We start from the raw sequence: 20,927 nt of genomic DNA, 5'->3' as shown, positions 1-20,927 counted from the left end.
ATTGTATTGCCCTTTTTGGCAGCAACCTTGGAAAAAGCCAAGCCATTAAACAACTGAGTGCTTGCATACATTATAAAGGCCTGTTGGGATGTTTTTGTCCTCACAATGGCTATTGATTACTTGTCCAATGACAACAACAAATGTACAGTAAAGAGCCAGAGGTCATCTAATCTTAGCAATCTTATATCGAGCGCAGCGGACTTCTGCAAAAACAAGCTATTCTCAACAGGATTTCTGCTGTTTTTTTGTTTTTTTTTATTGTAAGAGAAGGGACAGGGAGCCGGGTGTTCAATTAGCATCCAGCAAATTACATCAAGTTTGTATCTGAATGAACAAATCAAACAAGAATCACAGAACATCGTTTGACTGAAACCGCAGCTGCTGAAGGCAAGGATGAAAGCTGTTGGACGATTCAAACACGAATCAAAACTGAAGAAAATTCTTCAAGTTTTCAGTCAAAGCAAACCTAAAAGAATAACATGAGAGTCGGTTCTAGTTTGAAAACATTCACTTCTTGTGGTGTAATTATTACTAATTAAGTCATGTGGGAAAAAAAAAATCACTTTGAACATTGTCTCTTCTTTTTTTTTTTTTTTTTTTTGAAAATCTGTGCAAGCACTATGCCAATAGGAAATGCACAGATAAAGGCGCTTTAGTAGTCAGCAAGACGCCTTAAAGAGTCTGCCAACATTTCCCTCTGGGTGCTGGCTATCTTGTGGTGTTGCAGCCAAAGCTGTGTGATTGAGCAGGGCAGCTCAATGAATGCAGATATATTTACTCAGAGTGTAGCTCTGGGAAACATCAATCCAATACACGTTGTTTCTCTGAACTTCGGAGGGATCATTGATCCACAAAAAGTGCTAAAGGATTTAGGAGTAAGCATTCCTCCAGCGACACTTCGTCAGCTGCTAAAGGGCAGTCCTTGTAAAAAAAAAAAAAAAAAAAAAAAAAAAAAAAAAAAAAAAAAGTAAATAAATAAAAATGAAAGAGAAGTGCAAACATATTCGCTAATGAATACAAGGACTGCAGTCTGCCAGCTGCAAAACAAAAACAGATGGGGAGCCGTTTTTGCCTTTAAAAATAACTGCTTTATCAACAGCTCATGAGAACTCATCCTGAAATAACCCTGTTGAAAACGTAAACTCATGCTGCAGGACATGAATTATGCGTCTATTCCTGCTTTGCAGACCACAGCTGTAATAAACCAGGACTTCCAGTGAGAACAGTATTTAGTTTCTATATTTACATACAACTGCTGAATGTTAAGTCAAGTTTATTTGTATAACACATTCCAGCAGCAAGGCCAACGTGCTTTATATGGTTAAAATATTCTTATGAGCAAACAAACAAACAAAAAAACACATATTCATTACATCACACTTCAGTGGCAAAATAAAAAAGTTATGAAAAATGGCTACAACTAATGATGTCCTACTTATTATCTAAACAAATTGGGTTTTAGCCTCTGTTTAAAGGAACTCAGTGTTTCAACATTTTTGCAGTTTTTGGAAGTTTGTTCCAAATTTATGACGCATAGACCTGAATGGTCTGGTAGATTGATACAATACCAGGTATAATGTACTTTGATGCCAGGCCATTCAATGATTTATAAACTAACTTTAAAAGTCTATTTTGAGAGGCACAGTTTTAAAGCGTTAAAAGCTTTAAAACTTTGGTGATCTGCTCTGCTTTCCTAGTTTTAGTAAGAATGCGAGTCAGCATTATGGATCAGCTGTCTGGTTGACTTACGAGGAGTTTGATAAAGCTCTTCAAAGGGCAACTATGGCAGAAAGTAGATAAGGATTTATTCACATTTGATGTTTGTTGAGAATCCAGAAGTAAACAGGATGTAGGTAGGAGCAGTTGCATGGTGGAGTGATGATTTAATGATGAAAATGCAGGAAGATCCTGAGTAAAACCAATAGGAGTATGAGTAACATCAGAAAACCCGAGGCTTAAGCAGAGCAAAAATGATTGCAAGAGCTAAGGAACAGGTCAGTTGAGTAAACAACATATACCGAGGCTGTGTAGTGAAACACAAATACGAGGTGACCAGGGGGAGGATAGTAAATATGCCCAGTCTAAATACAAAGGCCAAGCACTGGAATCAGGGAACAAAGAACACAGTAATGATAATAATGCTGGGATATTAAAACAAACTGAAAACCAACATGACAGGCTAAAGGGCCATTTATGCTCAACATTAAATATGCAGACGCATACGGACGGAGCCTTCTGTTCGTCTTCTGCGCTCATTTCAGGCATATTTTAGTATCCCATCAGGGAGCTGGGCGATGGGTACCCATATGCAGCAGACGGAGCAAGTGCAGGGCAGCTAAGCTCATCTATGATCAGCGAATGGAACAAAGACGAAGTCGATGACAGTAATGGCAGTACTTTTACATCCACATGCCACAATGTATTTAACGGCTGGGCAGACCATCTCAGTCTACTGCAGCGCCTGCTCTTCTGTCGGTAAGTCGAGCATAGACGACCCTTTACTCAAGCTACTTGGATCAGAGATTATTGGACCTTTTATACATCTAATTGTTGCTCGAAAAAGCTACAAACACGACATTGGAATAAAACGTTTTAGAGTGACTCGGCCACAGCCCAAACTTGAATGAAGGTCTGTGAAGGATTAGGGTGATGACAAGGAGGTCTTCTCACCTGGAAGGCTTACAATCTATCATCAAAGACACATCTCCAATTGACAAAACCAGATTGATACTCATAAAAGGGGTTCGGTCACCTAGCTGCACTTTGATACGCCCACGGATATACACCTTGCCAAGAGGCATAAATGCATTGTACCAGGAGGTATAACGCTGTGTTTAAGAGGAAAAAAACATAATCTGTCAATCAATCTGTAGATCAGTAATTTCTCTCTCAAAAATGACAAAGAACAAAGCCATTTCTAAATCAAATCCACATGAGCCAAATTTAAAGTGTCTTGGATCGCATACTGATTACTTCAACTCTGCTAAATTTACTTGAGCAACTTTCTGAAAAAATAAAACTACTTATAGGAGTAGTTGTACTACGCTGTACATTTTAGTTTTTCTTGGGTAATATCACTATGACATCTCTCTATGATTTCTTGAGTCCTGCAGTGAATAACTTCACTAAATGAAGAACGAACAACTTTCATCCAAAGATGAACCAGGTACAGCAGCCTATCCAGTGCAGAGCTGTGTGTACATGGTGGATATTGATGGGGAGACGTAGACTAATGTAAAACCTGCTACCACACCAGAAAAAGTCCCGGCATGCTAGGGGTAAAATTTTGAAATTATTTTACTGGTCCTCACTTAGAGCACTGGTACAAAGACATGCGATCTGGGAAAGCTAGACTCCAGCTCACAACCTGTCTATTATCAGATAACTAATCTTCCCACAGAGACAGAGGCCCCCCATTCCTAAGTGCTAAACTGCATCAGGATGAAATACCTTACTTTTGCTGCAACATTACTATCTTGTTTTATTCGTATATTTTGCTTTCATGAAAAAGGGTCAGCTGACCCTCTTTTTTATGACACCACTTCAACTGGTCAAAATTGTTAAATCCTGGAGAAATCAAGTAGGCCTGCCATAAGATGGATCAACTCTGATGGTTCTTCAAACCCAGATTAATGAATCTTTATCACTGCTGATAATAGTTCTTGATATACCGTATTTTCAGTCTCAAGAAAGACCCTGATGAATACAACAACATTTACCAATAATTATGCTTTCTTTGTTTGGAGTCAATCAATGCAGAATTTGTAAAGAAACCTGTGTGTAAAAACAGTGCAAGGTGGAGTCTGCAGCAAATCTGTATTTCATACACAGTTCTAAAAATTCAAAATGGATTAAGGTGGGGGTGGGTTTTCAAAGAAATTTTAAACTCCTACACATAAATGTTGCATGTAGCATATTTGTGCAATGCTGTTACCTTGATTAAACAGTTTAATAATGGTAGAAATATTTGCTAAATATAAGTGCAGGAAAACACCTACCTTCAGCCTGCAGTACAATTTGCTTTGTACACACTGTTGATGAAATGGTTGACTATTAAATGTCAGGGCCATAGATTAATCTGGTGGATTAGTCATTTTAGTTTTAACAGAAATTATGGTTCAGTCAGACACAAAGCCTTATCTGTAGAAGCATTGTTAAAATTAGCCTCTGAACAAAACCTGATCATGAGCCTACTTGGGCTTTCCTGAGCATCTTGAATAACTCACCACATGTCTCTTGTGGATTTAGACTGTCTCTCCAGCCTCTGTCTCGTCTTTTAATCCCACAAAGATTTAACAGTTTGGAAATGACGGATGTGTGTGGGCCGTACCATCTGCTGCTCTTGTTTCTCTTGTGGTGGAAGAGTCATTATGAATCTGGCTGCATGCTTAGAGTAATTTACTTGAATAAACTGGGAACCCAGCAGATGCCTCACTGATGCCCTTCCTTAGGTTATAATCTTAATGGAGAAAGTGAATTATAACATTAAGGAGAATTATACGTTACAACCACAGGCTTCAGTGTGGGATTTTATGTAACAGACCAACATAAGGTCACATTGTAATGTGAAAGCAAAATGAAACATGTTTATTATGTTTTATGAATGATTATTCATGATGGTTGGAGACCACAGCCGCACACGAGTTGGTAAAAATCAGCAAATACTCGAGAATCGCAAATTGATGAGGGAACTACCCTGGTTTGATGTGGTTTGAGTATGGAAGCTGAGTTAGGGGCAAAAGCTGAGTGGATCTGAAAAGCAGAGAAACCCAGAGTAACAAGGAAATATTTAAAGCATAACAAAGACGGTAAGTTTATTTGCTACTCTATAAAACCATGACAACCAGTACTGGTGAGACACTGTTCATGTCCTTTTACAAGAGAGTGGCTGATGAGCTCAGAGGCAGCAGCTGGGAATGAAGCGCACATCCACAGCAGCCACACCCTCGGTCAATTAGCTGCACAGGAGAGGAGGAAAAGCAGGCGACACTCACACAGAAAAGCCCAACATGATTAGTTATGTGGGCTGGTCACAACATTCCAATTTCAAAAGATGAGGCTTGTGGTTGCATAGCGATAAGATGTGCAAAAGTAAAGTAACTTTCCAAGGCATAGAAGGATTCCTATATTTTTTTTTGCTTTTATCTTTCTGATTTCCATCTTTTAGATAATGTTGCATTTATTTACACTTATCCCTCAAATGATCAAATGAAATTGTAGACTTTCCTAAACTGTGCAGGAACCCTAAAAATAAGTTTAAAACTCAGTGTTTTACAATATCCCCCCCAACCCCCCCACCAAAAGAAAAAAAAAATTATATATATATATGATTTATGTTATAAAAGTATCATAAGTTATATTTTCCTAGAATGCATGTTTGTTTAATATATAGATGAAAACCTCACATTCGTTCTCCATTAAAGGTTAACCACTAAGCTAATACAGTGCTACTTTTTCTTTGCCTGCTGTATTTTCTCCAGACTGACACAAAGAACAGGTTATCTGTTAAAACTAGCTTACCTAATGAGCCCCACAAACACAACTAAACTTTAAAGAGGAACATATGATGGAGCTAAAATGTTCCACTTGTAAGAAAGCTCAATAATTCACGGCTAACCTAAATGAGTAAACTGCAATCTTGCCAAGGTTGTCATTATTTAATGCGAACAAGACAAGATGTCTTCAAAACACCCAGCACTTCCCTTTCAGGTTTCAGCGAGCCACATTTCTCTCTTGGCTAAGTTGTTATGCAAGTGTGCAGCTCATGAGCTCGCTCATTCACAATTCATGCTCACTGCTTGTAACCCCACAAACCAAAAATCCCTCCATGAGCTGAGCTGCCTCCCGTGTTTTTTTTTTTTTTTTTTCCTCCCCCTGATCCCCCTTAAAGTGTCATTTCCAGTCCCACAACACAAAATATGTCTTCATTGTTCCATGTTGCACTCTGCCTGCTGGTATGTGTGAAGCTCCTTGTCACTTTCAGTGCAGGAAGTGATTTATAAAACAGAAGACATTTGCATGCTCCTCAAACACATTTTTCTTGTTAATATCACCTGAACACTGTGTTCGTGAAACGGATTGCGTAAAGCGTAACCCGATTGTCGCAGGGCTGATAATATGTAGTGGCAGCAGTTATCTAATTAAAATACTGCTCTCTTGTCACTTTTAGATTGTGCTCATATTGTTTGAGTCTCCTGCAGGGAGTTGTAAAAAACACAGCAGGTACAATTTGAATGCCATTATCTAGATGTGGGCACCAGGCATGGCAGCAGAGGTATTGTTAATAATGTTTCCATCCAATGTCAGCATTTCAGTCACCAGCAGTAAACACACTGCGCAGGAAAAGTATGACAAACCCCTCACGCAGCAAGAAGCAAATTAAAGCACAATGTGCGTGGTAGCCAGTCCTCCTAATTAGCCCATTTTGTACAACACGCCAGAAAACAATGCTCGCACTTTATTTTTGTTGTGTAAATGCAACATTTCAGAAGTGGAAAATCTAAATTAATTCAACACCTGGCTGGACACAGTGGGTCAAACCTGTTGTTTCATAAGGGAGGATTGTCACTTCTTCTACAGACGGGATGAAATAAAAAGAAAAAAAAAAAAAAAAAAAAAAGAAAAAGTGAAAACAAAACCCAGGACGAAAAAGGAAACTCGGAGACCCAGAGATACCCCTCCGGGAATAGGAGTCATCTTTTGATGTCAGTGTTAAAATGTGTGGAGATAATCATCCACTTTGGGACTCGGGCGCAGCTATGCATTTTCTCTGGCATCATTATGTTAATATAGGTGCCAGGTGATGGGCAGAGCGGGGGGCGAAAAAACATGTTGTTTATTTTGTGTGGTTTGCAGCTCACTGAAAAAGATAATAAAAGCAGTGATTTATTCCGCCGCGAATGTGGAATGATTTGTCTCTAACGAGACAGGAAGAAACATTTAGGAATGATGAATATAGAAAGTTATGCTGAGTATTTCTGAGTTCAAATCACGTGACAATAAATCACAACTACTCATTTGCAAAGGGTTCTCTTTCCTGTTTTGCAATGTAGAAACTACTGGGCAACCAAAGCACCTGATGTATGCAATCTGCAGCTTTTTTTTTTTTTGCAAGGCATCACAAGTAGTTTGGAGGCGTAAAATAAACCAGATAACTGTAAACTACTGTTAAAAAAATCTAAATGGAATCCTAAAAGGAGGTAGATAAAGACGATGCTTAAAGACGAAACTTGGAACCCATGGTTCCAGGGTGAGTGTTTTATCAGAAACACCAGTTTCTCTAAACGCTTCCTTTCTCAGAAAGATAGTAAAAACAAAAATCTAAAAAGCTTTATAGCACAAAGACCCTTCATTGTACAACTAATATATTTCACACAAACCAACTTCCCTTGTATTAAGACTAAAATCCATTCCTGGTGACCTTCTCAATCTCAATCCATTCACACATGGCTGGATGACGTCAAATTTCATTCTAAAAATAACAATAACCCTCCATTAGTCATGATGCTGCTAGTAGGAGTCATAGCACTCTACTTGCCACGTTCGTTCTTGCAGCTTTTCATGAGACACAGTCGTTCTGCCTTCACCAAGCTGTAAATGTGGGCAGCATGTTTCTGTGATGATCCTATCCAATATGACAGCAACCATACAACATTCCAGCCACAGTTTGGCAGAATTTGATTTATTTGTGTCAATAGGTGCGAGATACCCAAAAAGTCACCGCCTGGATTTAACTAATCAAACAGGTTTGAGCCTCTTATTGGATTGTTACTGCATGAGCAACTGTTGTCCAGATAACATGTTATGCAATGAGTAGCTTCAAATTTCTTAAACAACCATGTGGAAACCTGTGGTCATGGGAAAGACCTTAGTCTGCTTAAGAAGGGTCAAATGGTTGGAAACAGGAAGAGAAAGGAGATTACAGAAACTGCGCTTCATTATAAAGGGGAAGGAAAGTAGGGAACCATCATCTCTGAGGAAGAAATGTAGATAGAAAAATTTCCTGAATGACCCAGACTGGTGATCACTTAAACCTTTGGTGACATTGAATTAAAGAAAAAGCAACAGTAGAACTCAGAGTTATGCTTAAAAATTAAAATGAGAGCATTTCCACACGCACAACCTGAAGGGAACTCGAGGTATTGAAACTAAGCAGCTGTGTAGTCATAAAAAATACACTAATCAGTGAGACAAGGAAGCATGAAGATTGGACTCTGGATCAATAGAAAAAGATCATGTGACCTGATTATATCTGCTGAGGAGTGCAGATTTACCCTCTTCCAGAGTGATGGGTGCATCAGGATAGGAAGAGAAGCAGATTATGCCCTGTGTCCACTCTACAAGACTATTGAGGTAGCGCTATGATCTGGGGTTGGCCAGGTCAAAGTTCAGCAGCATTATGAGGTCGGCTGACTACATGAATACACTAAATGACCAGGATATTCCATCAATGGATTGTTTCTTCCCTGATGACAAGGGATAATTCAAAAAGACAATGCCAGGATCTAACATTGTAGGTCAGGAAGCAGGACATGTCATTTTCACACATGGGTCGGCTACCTCAGAGTCCAGAACTCAACCCCATCAAGAATCTTTGTGCTGAAGAAGGCTTTGCACACTGGTCGGGCTCTCCCATTTCAATACAATACCGTGATGAAAAATTAATGCAACACTACTAGAGGGAAATATTTGTGACACTGCAGAAGCTTATTGAAACAATGCCACAGCGAACGTGTGCCGCATTCAAAGCTACAGAGTGTGACTTTTTTTTTTCTTTGGTTTCAACGTTTTTTGGCCAATGGGTGTTATTTTATTTAAAAAAGATTATATCCGCTGTTTTGGTAACTTATTGTAGTTTCTTGAGGACGGTCAAATGTGAAATTCCCTCCAAAGTTATTTTCTGCTTCAACAAACAACAATAATCACCACATATATCACAGGCAAAGAGAGACTGAATGCATGGTACTTAATGTGTTTTTGTGATGTTGGAAAACTTTTCAATAGTTGTGGCTACAAAAAAAAATTCACAAAAATAGTAACATATTGTTGGATGTTTTATTACAATTCTAAATTATGTCTTTATTACACCTTTGGAAATGTGCTAATAAAAATTCTCCACCTGGTGTTCGATACCACGTTAAAACACATCCACACGCAGACATCTGCTTACATGGAAAACGCTTTGATGCGTCTTCGCTCTTTCGTTCAATCCTCGCATATGCATTCAACAGCTCCAGCAGAGTCTCGGAGTAGCAAAGGCCCTATTGACTGATCCCCCGGCTACGACCTTTGAGTCATTCTTTTAGCACTAATTAATGCAATACATTCAGAAGCTGAACCAACATGCTACACATGAGGCAGCCCTCAGCGTCGTCTTTGATGAATACATTTCCCAAAGACAGAGTGTGCTTAAGCCCTGCGCACATATTCCAACAGCAAAAGGATGAATGCAATACTCCCTAAGCTAGGAGCTTTAAGGAGAAGTTGTGAACTGATAATAAAGATTTGAATAAATGTTGAGGAGGAACCTGCGCTATATCTCGGGGACATAATATCTCCGGGAACACTTGGCACAGAAATTCATGAGACAAATATTTGCACCAAAAGATAAAAGTAAAGTGCCGGGGATTTGAGTCCCACACCTCACTGAGCACTGCTGGTTTGGTATTCATTTCCCAGCAGGATGGAGGCAGAATTTAGTAGATACATGGATAATTCATCTGCAGATCGAGCACGAGCACTTACAGCCTCATATCTCAACAACAGAGCTGAATGTGAAACTGACACAAGCTTGGTGATTGATGAAGAGTGAGAGATGTTTATGAGGCAAATGCGCGGTCCTAAAATATGACAACATATCCACTGCGAAAGAGAATGTGTATCCCAACCCCCCCCACACTCCTAACTGCAATCGATAAACACGGGCTGGTTGGGGAGACGAGCAGCTCTGTCTCCTCTTTCAGACATGAAGAGGTCAGGAATGCTCGCGGAATTAATACATTTTGAAAGCTCAACTTGACTTCTTTTCACCCTTTTATACTTGTAGAGGAAAATTGGCGGGGGGGGGAAAAAAAAAACACAACACCACTCCATTCCATTTTTGATGTAATCTGGGAATTCTTAAGTGAGTCTGAGTGATAGACTTGAAACATAGATGAGTGACTGATGGCTGGAAAATAGCTGAAAATGAAATGAAAAGCCCGGAGCCTGCATCACTGCCCCACTCCCACTTGTTGTCGTCTCTGCTTTGAAATGCAGTGAAATCATTCCCCGTGAGTTACCATAGAGATGATTATTGCAGACGGAGAGTGGAAATTTAGGCCCACCACCTTGGGGACTGTACCAGCATGGAAGATATGCATAGCAAAGGAAAACAATGAATAAACAGGCATGCTTCAGAAAGACTATGTGGAGGTCAAGAACTTCAAGAACAAGAACTTTACCCTCAACAAGAATTTAAAATTATATTAATATTAATTATTCCTTCTTCTCTTTGCCAACCAGAATATATATTCTCCTTCCCTCCAGTATTTATGTTTATCCGTTTCATAAAAAATCTGCATCAACAAAAGTAAACAGAAAGGTCAAGCCTTGAAGGACTTGCCACCAATTTTAACTCGGTGCCCTTAGCGCAGACACTTACCCTGGACTGCTCCTCTGGTGCTGCTAAGTGGTCAACGGCTGAAGAAAATTTTTTGCGACTGTATCATGAATGTTAAGCAGGGTGAAGCTGCACAGAACAATTCCTCAACACTCCCCTCAAGGCAAATAAAAAACAGGAGAAAAGAAAAATTTCAGAGATATGTCACATTTGGCACCCAGAGCCAAAGGTTAGGGCCAACATGTGCAATCAAAATATCGAGGCAAAGACAGAGACTTCAGACTAGGTAAAATGAAAAGGTCTTTGCAAAGCCAGCCTGTTTGTTTTAAACTAAAGAATGAAAATGTGTGTTTTCAGTGAAAGTTAGATCAAACATGAATGGCAAAAACAAGAAGTAGGCTGTGTGGAAAATATGGTGACGGTATTTTCTACTACTTTTATTATATTATCTTGTACGGTTTATCTACTGTTTATTGCTCTCTCTTGTTTGTCCTTCAAGTCCAATTATAAATCTGCAGTTTTGAATATTTATCACTGTCTCTGAATGTCAGCATCATGTTGTAAAACTTTTAAATATAAATACAAAAGGCTACTTTAAATCTTTTAGTCTAGGTAGACATAGAATCCTCCAACATTATTTATTCCCCTTAAACTGCCCACAATTTGTCACATTAGGACCACATATTTCAGGGTATTTTATAGGATCCACGTTTTCAGAATGTTTGTAAATGACAATCTGAAAAGTGTGGCATGCTACGTGTATAGAGCACCCGTAAATCTGTATTTTATTGAACCACATTACTGCATATCACTGCCTGCTTTGCATTTTCAAAGACTGACCATTTTTTGCTAAAACTCAGACAAATTGAATGGATAGCATTTGTAAACATCTAGCCACAGAGTCTGCTTTGGATTTAGGTCCCTACCTAATACATGAATATGCCTTGTTTTGAACCATGTAATTATAGTTCTGTCAGTATGTTTACAATCTTCGAATCATTCTGGGCTGTCTTCCCTTACAGCACCCCTACTGTGTAATGCTGCCGTGTTTCAAAATGTAAATTGTATGTTACTTTCAGTAAAGACTTTCTTCTTCACCTATGAAATGTGTCGAGTGCATGAATAATAGTTGTTTTGTCCAAAAAAATAAATTGTCCCACACAAAAGATGCCTCTGACTTCTGAAAGAAATTGGCTGCAATTGATTTAATTTAGGGATACCAGAGAATAAACACAAACACACCATATTTTTGGGTTTTTTATCAGCAAGTAATGTAAAACCCATGAACTCTTTTCCCCTCAAGACAATTGAGTGCTACTTTGTGTCTGCGTTTCTTAAAAAAAAATTCAATAGCATACATTCAAAATTTGTGGTTAAAACCGGTTTTTAACATGACAAGTTGGGAAAAAGATCTGGTATCTGTATACACTTCCAAAGCACTGGAAGTGATTTAAAGAGTAATTTTTTTTTTTTTTACATTGCTGCTCTCCTTATCGTCGGGTCTCAAACAAAATCTCAGAGTAAGCCTCAGTTACATTAAACTTGTATTCATGTTGTTAAAGTTTGGTTTTTCTTCATGGAAGATTTGATACTAGTGCCTCTCAGGAAGACTTGCTGAGAGACCAGAGTTTAAACAAATGATGAGAATAGCTCCTTCCCACAATCAATATTGACTCGGTTGATATCATATTGATGACTGAACTTTGTGGATCTTTTCATTGGGGAACCTGTTTATGGCTTTAATCCCTAAAAAGCATTACTTTAACATTTAGATATTTTTGTCTGGTTTGCAGAGAAGGTTCAACTCTGTTCCTGGCTTTATCTATTTATGTATAATTGGTCTAGCTATGGTTCACTGGAATTCCAGAAGCTAAGTGGCCTTAAGCATACTGTTGGATATTATTGACTTGGTTTATCATCTATTTTCGAGTTTCATTACATTGGAGAATGATGTGTTGCTTTTTGGAATCTTCTAACATGCTTCATGTTGTCCGACAGGTTCTATTTTTTTGATTTTATGAGTTTGTTAGTAATTAGATCTAGTAACTAGAAACGTTTAACTCAGATGAGGGCGAACCAACCAAGTGTGATTTGTAATGCATTTTGGATAGCTTTTTTCTCCTATTTCCCTAAATTAACCCAACATTTGAAAACTGCTTTAGTAATTGAACTATCATTTTCTTTATGTAATATTATCTTTTTAGATCAACTGAAATTACAACACAAAAGTTACAAGAGATTACCGTATTTTTCGGACTATAAGCCACTACTTTTTTCCCCACGCTTTAAACCATACATCTTATAACCCGGCGCGGCTTTTCTGTGGATTTTTTTTTCAACCACCAGGGGGCTCTTTAGCAGGAAGTGAATCATTGGAAGTCAAAATTGTAAATCAAAGAAGAAAGCTAATTTTCATTTAGAACAAGCACATGCTAGCAGCAGGCACGACGAAGAAATGTTTTCAAACTCATACCCCCTCATCATGGGAACCACATGAAGAAGTTCATGATTCCGCTTTTAAGATGAATGCTAACGATCTGGCAGTACAGCTCGATAGCCGCTGCACGCAAGCTCGGCGTGAACGAATCCATGGTTCAGCGTTGGAGACGCAGCGCTGCATCCTTATTAATTGAGGACGCAGTCCTCAGCCCTCTGCTGCGTCCTTGTGGACAACCGGGAGAAGCGGAGATACCAGCAGCTTATATATGTATGTTTCCAGTGTTTTTTTGTTGTTTTTTTTAAACTTTGTGGGTGCGGCTTATAGTGAGGTGCGCTCTATAGTCCGGAAAATACAGTAAATGCATTTTCACCATCACTGCAATAGAACTATACTTCTTCAACTCTTTTTGCTTTGCAATAAAAACTTGAAAACTGTAAGCAATTTTATTTCCTAAATGTGTTACGTTCCTTTAAAACCCGACTCAGTCGAAGGTAGAAATACATCATGCATGCAAAAGCCAGTTGTTTTTGCTCTGAAGGAGGAAGTATTCCCACACTCCCTAACACATTTACAGTTATTCAAATGACCACAAACCAATTCTCTCATAGTACATGGAAAGCTCCCAGAGACTCATGCCACTTGGAGGTGGTAATCTTACCTTGGTTATGTAAAAACTAGAGAAAAGGTACCTTGGTTATGTAAAAACTAGAGAAAAGGTTTCAGAGGGGCTTGATCTAATTTCTTTAATTTTTCAAGGAACTATCTGCAGTAGACTTTTTATGCTACACACCCTAAAATACACGTGCAAACACTATAAAGAAAGCTACCTACTCCCCGCATTTTTTCCTCAGCTTTACTTTAACAGCTACGTTTTATGAGACTCCCACAGGGTTTAAGGTCGACGAAAATGCTCTCCTTTTCTTCATTTTGCGAGCATCAAATGCGTAACCTTTAAATCACAGGAGATTCTCCCTTTGCCTTTTTTTTTTCAAAGCAGTGATATACAGGCGCTTTTTCCTCGTCGGACTTTTCTCTTGCCATCAGCTTGTCCTCAGAGACTTCCCACCGTACCTGCACTGGCACTAAATTTAATAAAGCCACAACACGGAGAAAAGCTTAAACTGCGTTAAGTCTAACATTGCTGCATCTGTTGTGCTCGCCCAGGGTATGATGGATAGGCAGTGGGGGGAGGTTTCTCCACAGCACTCTGCAGTAAGGGACTGAATGAGCTGCCTGAGGAGATTTCTGCCTTTCTGATGAGACTCCAGGCTGTTAGTGAGCCATTATGCAGCAAAATGCTGCATTCCTCAATCTTCCTCTTATCAGAGGTGCAGGTAAATTTACCTGAGTGCAGAGACGAGCTGTGTGGTTGCAACAATTTATCATTCAGGGGAAATTTTAAATTGAGAGAACTCTTAACAGTTAACTTTCCTCTAATCATCCTTACAGTCGGAAAAACACTAGGTGTCTGCATCACTGGTGTAGCTGGCAAGGTTTGTCAGAAGTTTGCATTCACTTTCCATTGTGATCAGTCCATTGTGGACTGATCATGATCCACTTCAATGGTTTTTAAGAGCAAGAAAATAAAAAGATGAAAAGAACATTTTTATTTAAAAAAAAAAAAATTACTTGTCTGATGCAACACTGTGAACGTCTGAGAAACTACATTTTGGTGTTTTCATTAGCTGTGAGCCATAACAGTCAAAATTAATATGGATAAAAATTTGAATCACCGTCTCTCTCTGCATAATGAATCCATATAATAAGCTTGCTTTTACCTTCTGGAAAAAAATTAAAATCACAGAATTAAATTAAATTTGCTGCTTACTGAGATGAACCAGTGAGGTTCTCGCCAGAGCCGTTTGTTTATGAAGGGCAGGTTCAAAGACGGCGGCAGGTGAAAGGTAGAGTTCGGTTTGGATGGAAGTTATAGACAACAAAAGGACAATCGATAAACCCCAGACGCAGTTACAGACCATCTCAAAAGAACGCTCTTGGATGCCTTTTTAGACTCACATTTAGCAGCATAACATGTTCAGTTGTGTTTCGTGGAGATGCAGATGGGGAGGGAGCACATTTTTTGCTTAAATATTTAAGGATCATATGAATATTCATACTTCTTTAGCTAAACTCCACAGAGTTCAAACAACAAAGCTAAACGCAAAGTCTGCATCCTGGTCTGTTGGAGAAAAATGAACAAATGCTGCCATTAATAAAAATAACAAGGTTTCTTTTGGGGACAGATAGCTTACAGAGAAACCCCACTGCATGTGTGATGGGCATCCTAATTGACCTTTCATGACCTAATTCTGTTTTTTATAACTCATATTTCTTCTCACCGTTTTCTGCCCAAGCTCATATCATGAGACACACCTCAGTGTCAGATATTTCTCTCTGAGGGAGATCTAATTTACTGTATAATAAAACAACAAACTGATCTGGGCCTGAGAAGCCAGCGCGTGAGCTTGCATTACACAGTCACGAAAGCAAATGACTGTAAACTCCAAAGAGCACATCTCGTTTTTACACGTAGCGTAAAGTCGTTCAGCTATCTAATAGGACGCTTTTCTAACAAGATTAAGAAGTTGTGTCTAATGCCTTTATCTCAATGACTAAAGCTTAAAAGTGAGGTATAAACCATTTAATAAGCCATTAGAAGCGTAGCATTTTAAATAAGGCAACGCTGTGTGCTTTATCTGGAAAATAAAAGGGAATTACAAGGAGAATCAAGCCGAGGAACACAGATGCATAGAAAATGATCAACGCGATACTAAAGAACAAAAGAAAAATCTGAGCAACAGTAAGTGTTCAGCTTATTCTAGTGTAACTATTCATACGTTGCTCGTCGACCCCTCTTCTGCATCCTGCCGTAAGCGCAGCGAGCGCACTGCAAGGGGCAGAGGGGCAGTTTAAATGTTAATCTAGTCTGCCTGACTCATTAATTCCTTTAAGTGTTGAAGATTTGTGCCAGTTGGTGTCTATATCCAAACAGAGGCCCAAAACATCAGCAGCTTAACTGTGCTGCGAATTCATGCATTTTCAGTCAAGGCCCTATGTAAGTGTTTAGAGCAGCAGCACTTTCAAGGTAAAACAGACTAATTGGAAAATGTGTGGATCAAAGTGACATTATGTTTTAGCATCCCATAATATTTGTGCTGTGTATTACATTAATTGGTGTGAAAACAGAGTGCTATAGCTGAACACAAGCTCCAAACTAATGTTCACTTGAAACTGGAAACATTTAGGAAAGAGGATTTGGTGGCGGGAGGAAGGGGGGGGGAGATTTTCTTTACAAATTCATTTTTTTGGGACATTATTTACTTTGCACTTTCTATACATAGTTATGATTTTATCCTGAACCTATTGAAGTGTTTATTAAACAGATCAACAAAGTAGGACACGCCCCACTTGACAACGAACACGCCATGTCCTCTGTGAGACATTGTGATGGCGGCAGCATCTTGTGAGGATACTTCCCTTCAGCAGAGAAAGGGCCTATTACATCTGAAATCTGAATAAAGTGTATTGAATTTTATGGCTGAGAGATGCCGACAAGTGAACAAAGTGTAGGTATGAAATTGGACAATAGCAATATTACTGTTAAATAGTGAGATGATAACAATATTGCTTGCAAAAATAAATAAATAAAAGTTACTTGTTTGTGTTTTGACTGTTTTCTGTGACGTTTGGGGTCTTTAACACTTTTCTTCTGTGTCAGGTGTGTGAACCTCCACTGCAGTAAGACATCATCCAGCAGGCTGAATGTCTCATTGGCAACATGTGCATTCATGACACTTGGAATATATTACCCTGCGAGTGCTGTATTTCAAACAGTCCTTTTGTTATATTGACATTCTGCACATTGATATTGCAAAGACAGTAGATGTGCAATATATTATTCATCTATGTGTGAACATGGCTAGTCACTGTATGCTTGAAAGGCCAAACCATATAATGACTTAGTCGCACAGACAAAATCATATTTTAGTTCTTCGGTTGCATAACCTGTACTGGATGGCCCCGGCTAAGACTTAAACCTAAGCATGAGGAAAACAACCCTCCAAGAACCAAATGGCTCAGATTAGCAGTATTTCAGCCGCTGTTTGAAGCATTGTTCTCTGGCTTTCTTTCATCATGAGCCGAACAAATAACAATGTCCTCCATCAGAAGAAGAAACCAATCTACACCTGATTAAAATGAAAAGAGAAAAGAATGGGGCTCTGTTCCAGGATCCCCGTACATCTGCTTCCCTGTCCTCGTTTCTGCCCTCAATTCCCAAAGCAATCTCAAGCCAGTAGTTCTATTAAAACAATATCGCCTCATGCAAATTGATACCGTCAAGCCCCTTGGTTTCATTTCTTGTCCTTACCACTGCTCTCCACTGTTTTAATGGAGACTATGCCAGCCAGGCCAAGCAGCATCAGATAGGATCAATAGTATCTATAAAACGCCTTGGCAACAATCGGTAGCGCACTCAGGTTAAAAAAAAAAGAAAAAAGAAGAGACATTTACGGCTTTGAATGGATGAGCAGGTGACTCGTGGCTGCAGATGGCACGCAGAGACGCGGCAACAAATCCAACTTCAACCTCTTCATCCTCCAAATAGATTTTTGGCCCAGAAAGCGAACGTTGTCCAAGTTGACAGGTGGCAGTCCGACCTACTGTAACATTCCAATGATAATTGCCCCCAGAACACAGCATGTTGGTCGATACACATCCTTGAGCACAGTATGAAAGTTTTAGAGGCGCAAAGCAAAAGCTCTTTGCCTCTAAACACAAGATTTATTTTTATCGGTTTCATTAGCAACTGTTCAATTAAATAGATCATTTACATGCTGGTCACCTTGGCAGTGTTCAACACCTCTCTTCTCATGCATTACTCATAAGGTGTTAGCGCGCGCGCAAGGCCGCTTGCAGAGTACCCTGTTGAGTTCATTAAGACTCCCGTCTGCTCTGAGGAATATTCTTACGTCTTCCACTCTGACAATTGATTTGACTGCACTCTCTAGGTAATAAGGACTTTGCGTTGGACATTTTTTGTGAGTTCTCAACTTTCTTTCAAAGCCTTTTGAGTAAAGCTAACTGCCTATTGGAAAAAAATATATACATGAAGGCTCAGTTCAAACTAAATTGCCTGAATCGAAAACATAGGCCCTTACTGACTTCCTTTCTGTCCGAGTCCATGTTTGTTAGTGCCTTACAAAAGTTGTCATATACTTAAAATTTTTAACCATGTCGCAACCTTTGCAACTATATCATTTCATCATACCAAGCGCCATGACAGACCTTGGAAGTGAGGGACGGCAGTATTGAACAGAGAGACAATTGTTTTCTCAAGTTGTTAAAAAGGATGAAGCCCTGGTTGGATGCTTGTGTCGTCTTGCTGAAAACCTGACTGACAACAAACGATGCCTCATTTCACATTGGACATGTCACAGCTTCATTTTGAGCGTTTTCAAAATAAAAGTGCGATGAGCTGTGGTGCTACCGTGGGTTGTTGTGGGTAGTTTGGTCGTGCATCAGCTGGAGATAGTGGGATCTGATCTGAGGACAGCATTTTTAATCAGCAGTAGCTAAAATGGAGCCAAAAAATAAGAGAAAAAGCTCTCCCATCTGGGAATACTTTGAGGTGAACGCTCACAATAAGGTTCTATTAAAATAAAAATAATTAACTCCCACCCTCCAGAAATTTTAAGGAAATTTCCAAAAATTGTTGTTTGATAAACAAAGACATATCAGTCTTTGTTTAGACTGATATGCAGAAACAGACTGAAAGTTACTGGAAGATTAAAATTCTGTAACTATATAAAGAGTCACAAACAGAAGTAAAGTTAGAAGAATTCTAGATTTTCAGGAAATCACAAACATAAAATACCAGGACTGCTCCAACGAGCACTGCACTCCCAACATAATAAAACAAATATTTATATTGCCAAATCAGCCCATAAAATACGAGAAAAACAATTTTAGCTGACAGTCAACAGCAGGATTACTTTGGGTGCAAATCACGACAAAGTCAAATTGGGTTCAATAGGCCCTACATGGGTGTGATAAAGTATGATTTATTTGAGAGGCAAGTTTAAGTGTAAAAGCAGATGTCACTGGTCAGTAATAAATGAAGCACTGAGGAATGAACCTTTGGGCAAAGCAATGGGCTCATTTGGCCATGACTAGCTAGCTTAGAAACTGACCCCTTCAGAGGTTTGTTGATTTGATCAAATCGATTTTGCCTGAATTCACGCAACATGATTTACACGACTGTGTCATAAATGGCATTTCCCCTTACACCGGAGCAGGCTTAAAAGTGTATAAAATCTAGACGCTTACCAGTTTTTTTCGGACATAGGCTACATGATGGTGGGACATATTCTCCATACGACACTTACCTTCTCAATTTGTCTCTCACATTTGCCAACAACAGAAATCACTGATTCCAAAAGTAACCCTCAAACCACGAATGCCCGACTTACCCAGCCTTGCAAGAACAATAGGCATCAGTGATCTTGTCCACAGCTATATTTATGCTGAGGGTGTGAGGATCTCCTGTTTTCCTCATCGACCGGTAGCTTTTAGCTGCGACGCGCACAATGTTGGAGGCATCCCGTGGCTCAAACACCTTGATGTCGTCCAAAAAAGATGACATGAACTTGTTGGTTCCCCTGTCCACTGTCGTCGCTGATATTTTTTGAAAATCCGGCAGAAATTCTACACTAATCGACTCAGAAGTACTTTATAGAGAGTCAGTTGAAACGAAAGACGCCATGTTAATACATAGAAACTAAGCTCTGCGAGGCTTTGTTTGTGAGACATGCAGCCACGTGGGACTGTCGAGGGGCGTTTCTGGGCGGAGCTTGGTAAAGGTCCTTGCGTCGGTTACAGGCACAAACATCAAAAATATTTTTTTATATAGTTTAAACTGTTCAAATAAATCATTCAAAAATAAAATAAAAATGCTATTGATGCCTGTCATGAGAGAATTAGAGCTTCATAAATGTAATTCTTCCTACTTAAAATGAACAGTTATGCAGAAAAACGTTTATTTCTATCCGCAATCATCATTTTGTCATTTCATTATCAGTCAGTTTATTTGGATTTTTTAATATGTAATGTTTTTTTTTTTAGCCTTTCAGTGTTCATGATTTTTCTTCACATATCTGATTTATGTTTCACAGGTTTGTGGGGGAATAACCTTGATGTAAGAAATTAGTGCCATTTATCCATTTGCAAGCTGCGACACTGGCATTCTGCCACTTAATGTCACTTTACACGCATTTAATAACTTTTATCAGAGTGGAAATTTTTAATGTGTGCAGATTTGGAGCAGATTTGGTGTACAAATTGCATTTTAATTCCAATGCATATTATAATTCAAGGGTGGTGCAGAAGCCTGCATTAGCAGAGGGAGCGGCGGCTCCTTCCGACAGTGTTTAAAATGTCTGACCTTTTTTTTTTTTTTAACAAACCATGTTGAGTGTCCTATTGCAATCACAGAAACATGCCTATAGTTGGGTTGGGACATATGCAGCACAGTACAGTGAGATCAGCACAGACTGTCATAAATTATGAGTTAAGTTGTGGAAAAATCATCGTGTTACTCTATTGAAATGAATGTGGATGTGGTTCACAAAATAAAACCTTTGGAGAATTTTTGACAGTTATCATTCAATATTAAATTTCGAGACCTAATGTTACTGTGTTAGTGGTGAATGATGACTTTTTAAAAAGCAAAACACAGCTGCTAGAGAAGAGCAGAAACCGAACTTTGGCTCCCTTTTCCCGTTGCAGTCCAAATCCAACCCAGGCAGAGCCCAGTCCTACAGCACGAACATCTGAGCCCATAAATAAATAAGCTTTCTGTACCAGTCAGTCAGTATGTTAATTTGCTAA

The sequence above is a fragment of the Poecilia formosa genome, unplaced genomic scaffold (assembly GCF_000485575.1).
Source record: "Poecilia formosa unplaced genomic scaffold, Poecilia_formosa-5.1.2 Scaffold44, whole genome shotgun sequence".
In the NCBI taxonomy this organism is placed as follows: domain Eukaryota; kingdom Metazoa; phylum Chordata; class Actinopteri; order Cyprinodontiformes; family Poeciliidae; genus Poecilia; species Poecilia formosa.
The sequence above is the reverse complement of the archived record's forward strand: the minus strand, read 5'-3'. Positions refer to the sequence as shown.